Source organism: Triticum aestivum, chromosome 3B (assembly GCF_018294505.1).
Source record: "Triticum aestivum cultivar Chinese Spring chromosome 3B, IWGSC CS RefSeq v2.1, whole genome shotgun sequence".
NCBI classification, from domain to species: domain Eukaryota; kingdom Viridiplantae; phylum Streptophyta; class Magnoliopsida; order Poales; family Poaceae; genus Triticum; species Triticum aestivum.
Window position 1 is genome coordinate 303,102,066 of NC_057801.1, and position 4,733 is coordinate 303,106,798.

The window sequence follows — 4,733 nt, forward strand, 5'->3', positions numbered from 1 at the left end:
CCTTGATTGATCTTGATGATATGAGTATTACAAGAGTTGATCTACCACGAGATCGTAGAGGCTAAACCCTAGAAGCTAGCCTATGATTATGATTGTTGTTGTCCTATGGTCTAAACCCTTCGGTTTATATAGACACCGGAGGGGGCTAGGGTTACACAGAGTCGGTTACAGGGAAGGAAATCTACATATCCGAATATCCAAGCTTGCCTTCCACGCAAAGGAGAGTCCCATCCGGACACGGGACGAAGTCTTCAATCTTGTATCTTCATAGTTCAACAGTCCGGTAGTCCGTGGCGTCTCGTGGATATCTACACCCAGCAAGAGATCACCCTTCCATCATTGGATACCGCTGCCATCGAGCCTCGCGGCCCGCCGGACACTCCTGCCTACTACACACGATACGCGTCAAGCTTTTTGCTCGACCTCTGTTTGCTGAAAGTTGTAATCTGCGAAGTGCCCACACCATCAGAAGACTACATGGATTACAAGCTCATTGCCTTGTTGAACATGGGATTAGTCTATCTGGAATCCGGTCGCTATACTTGGTTATGGCTCATCTTCAATCCTATTGAGGCAACATTTCTGTCTGATCCTATAGTGCACGATGGCAGCGTTTACACGGTCGACGCACAGATTGGCTGCCTATACTGGTGGAATCTATCGCCGTGTAATTGTTCTATCTCATCTCATCTTTACCTTATGAATACGACTGTCTGTTCATTGTTACAAATTTAGAATAGATAGTATGTCTATAACCACATCATTGCTACTCCCTCCGTCCCAAAATAAGTGTCTCAAACTTGTACTAGCTCTAGTACAAAGTTGTACTAAGCTTAAGACAGTTATTTTCGGACGGAGGGAGTATATGTTCCTCTCATTTCCTAGATTTTTATGACCAGACATGTTATTGTTAGAGTTGATATGAGAACAATTGGCATCTAATAATTGTTAGAATACATATTATGAGCATAACATCATGATTGCTATATGTTACTCTCGTTTCCAAGATTTTTATAACAACGCATGTTATTGCTTTGAGTTGATATGAGAATAGTAGTAGTAAGTGCTATGGTAGAATATGAGTAGGCTCTGTCATAGCTGTTTTCCTCTCATTGTTACATGATGTTTGAACCATGACATATTGCTAGAATATGAAAGCCATTGGCTTATTTTTTTAACTTGGAGTATGATTATGACCACGACATTGCAGTTCTCTGTCTATGATATGTGTCACTGTTATAATAATCTCAATTCTACACATACTCTGAACATGATTGTTTATTTTTGTCCTTTTGGTCTCCAATTTGAATTGTTGCAGCAGACGCAAATGTGTTGGCCTTCATGATTCCAGGACCTGGATTCATACCAGCCGATGGGTGGTGGTTTATCGCTCGCTCAGCTGACGGCGGTCATTTGATGCTCATTCGCACGTTCCAAATTGACCAAACCATTACATCAAACCACATGCAGTACAATGCGTGGGGCGTTCGTGACATTGATGGCTATGGTTGCTTCGTGTTCGAGAAAGATCCCAGCTCCGTTGGGCCAGGCGTATTCAATCAGAGGCAGGTTTACAGCGTCGGCAACCACTCCTTGTTCCTCTGGCTCAATTATCTGATCATCCAACCAATCATCGATCATATCACCCGCGATGATTACCGTGCTATGCAACTTCCATTCGCCAGGGGGGACTGTGCTTACATATCATACCACGGGTTTCATGAATCACCATATCCAGAGATTCGTCGACACAACTTGTTGCTAGATAATCTTCAGTGTGTGAAAGGCATCAAGCTTCCATGCGATGGATAGCTTTTGCAAACCCGACATACGGTGATGTGGTTCATGCCAACAACAAATATGCACAACTTGATTCGTGCTGATATCTAGACTCAGCCATGTATTCTGTTGCTATAGCATGACCCTCTTTTGTTGGATATTATGCACTGTTCTTAGTTTGAGGCACTCCTCTGGTTTGAAGGATAGATACCTTCCTGGGATCAAGTGCATCCTAACTCACCGTCGTCCACCACCCTGGTGCTCTCGGCGCGGCGTGATCAACGTGGTCAAGGAACGACTTCCATTGGACATGGACTGTACGTGGAGAGGCTGACAGCTGGGTCCATGGCCGCAGCAAGGAAGTGCCTCCTTATTACGCGCAAAATAATGATTCCTCCACCTGACAGCAGGGACCCATCGGAAGGGCCACCGTATTTTGCGAAAAAAATGTTTCCCCCTGACTGTTGGGACCCACGAGCTACATCTTCGCACACAAGGAAATGCGCCCGGGCCAAAAAACGATTCACCCCCTAACTGCTGGGACCCACCAGCTACATCTTCGCATGCAAGGAAGTGCCTGACAGTCGGGACCCACCTGCTCGAAGCGTATGTAGCGTTGTCATTCTGGTCGCGAACGTGTACGTACATACTGGTGGATGTAGAGGCGTGCACGTGTCATAGTAGAGGCGCGCATGTAGCATGTACACGTACGTACAGCGGCAATTGCGCAAGAAATAAAATACGGCCACGTATGTGTACATACAGGCGGGGTCTCGAACGCCTACTCGTGCATACGTACGGCCAGGGCTCGTGTACATGGCTGGGTTGGAATGGAGAAACAACGTCGTCGTCGTGTTCATGGGGAGCCAACCGGCTGGGTCGGAATGGAATGCGTCATCATGTTCATCGGGAGGGCTTGGACGGAACAGGCGATGGAAACGAGGCCTGGCGTACTACAGAACGGAGGAAACAGCCTTGTGTTCGACCGGCCACGTTCGAAATGGGATCCTGTTCATCGGGAGGGGTCTGGCATACGCAAAACGGAGGAAACGGACCTCCTATGGTCGAAACAGGGGTCCTGTTAATCGGGAGGGGTGTGGCATACCGCAAAACAGACAAAGCAGACTTCTGTTGGAGCGCTACGGTCGAAACGGGGGTCCTGTTCATCGAGAGGGGTGCGGCGTATCCCAAAACGGGAATCCACGGGATATTGTTCATCTCCACCATCGACCTCCTCCAGCCTCCACGGGCTACTGTTCATCCACCGTCGACGTCCTCCAGCCTCCACCTGTGACTGTTCATCCACGGGCTCCTGTTCATCCAGCCTCCACCGCGCGCTACTCCACCAGCTACTGTTCAACCACCCCTCTCCACGGGCTCCTGTTCAACCACCCCTCCACGGGCTACTGTTCATCCACCCCTCCACCATCTACTGTTCATCCAGCCATCCACGGGGTCGTCCTGTTCATCCAGCCCTCCACGGGGTCCTGTTCATCTAGCCCCAACCGGCTCGGTCGATCGGGGTCCTGTTCATCCAGAGGCAACGCCACGGGGTCCTGTTCATCCACCCCCACCTCTCACTGTTCATCCAAACCCCCCGCAACGCTCACTGTTCATCCAGAGGCAGCATCCATTGGCTTCAGTTAGCAGCAGTAGTGAAGGAATCGCTCGATCGGGTTCAATTAACAACCATCGATCGATCACTCGGGTTCAGTAACGCGTAGCCTGCAGTGCAATCGCTCGGGTTTAGTTAGAGCCCAACGCCTCGCTCGGGTTCAGTTAGAGCCAATGGAGAAGCCATATATATATATATATATATATATATATATATATAGGAAAATGGGTTCATACACCTAGGTGTACGTACTCCCAACACCAAACAACTAACGCGAGGAAGCTATCGGGGCACACACCCGTTTAATTATCCCACATTCAAATTAATTATATAATTAAGTTGTTAACTACCGACCTCTCTTTGCATGGATAAGATCTAGTTCAAAAAGTTGTTACGTGAAAGTAGGGAATTGAGATGCACATTATATTTACTCACTACCAACCTAGGCTAGGAGTTGATGACTCGTTTGGCCGTCCAATGGCTCTAGCCAACAGAATCTCCGGCGGCGGCGACCGGCAACGTGCACCTTAATTGGCCACCGTGGAAGCTTCAAGCAAGAGATGTAAGATATTTCTCACATCAATTTATACATCTTGGGTGTTGGTTCCTACAATTTATCTCCCACTACTCTCGCTTGTTACAGATCTCACTAGTGAAGTTGGGCAGCCCGGCGACTCGACGATGAAGGCGAGATCGATGCATGGCTATGCTGCAGGCAGGGCTCAATGAAGTAGACGAGATGCTGAAGGCAGTAGATCAACGATAGAGATGAGATGCCGACGGCGGCGGCTCGAGGACAATGAGGACGAACATCTTACAAGGTGCGGCTGCACACCGACGGTGTTGAACGTGCTTGGCAATCCGTATGGTGGGCTGATGGCCAGTGTTTCAACATGACGCCGACGGGCGCTGTGGGCGTGGTTAAACGAGTTCATCCATGGCATATCATATAAATTGGTTGATGCACCAGGCGGCCGAAGAACATGCATGCAAAGTCAATGTACATATAGCTATCCAGTATAATTGTTCATTTACTGGAGAACACATACTTCTTTGGATCTTTCCGGTGTATACTTCTTCATTCAAGATTGAAGCATACAGTCAATAAAAAAATCAGTATATACCGCCCTAATCTAGATTGTAGTATATACCTCTCTGGCTTTGTGTGTAGTATAGTATACTTCAGATCTGAAGTAAAAAAAGAAGGTACTATATTATTTGGAACAAGTATGTATACTCCCAGTTGTTTTAGTTGTATAAAAAAAGAATAGTATAATCCAGATTTCAAAACAACAGTACATACTTTAAAGCTATTGGCATATATAGCCCTTAAAAAAAG

The 4,733-nt window shown here is 47.2% G+C and overlaps 1 long non-coding RNA gene across 1 annotated transcript; it reads left to right on the forward strand.

Annotated features, from left to right (window-relative positions):
• The first annotated feature begins 3,845 nt into the window (after positions 1-3,845).
• LOC123065364 (uncharacterized) lies at positions 3,846-4,454 on the forward strand. The gene is made up of 2 exons (XR_006430995.1): positions 3,846-3,956; positions 4,038-4,454. It is a non-coding gene; the product is annotated as an uncharacterized lncRNA (long non-coding RNA).
• The last annotated feature ends 279 nt before the right edge of the window (positions 4,455-4,733 follow it).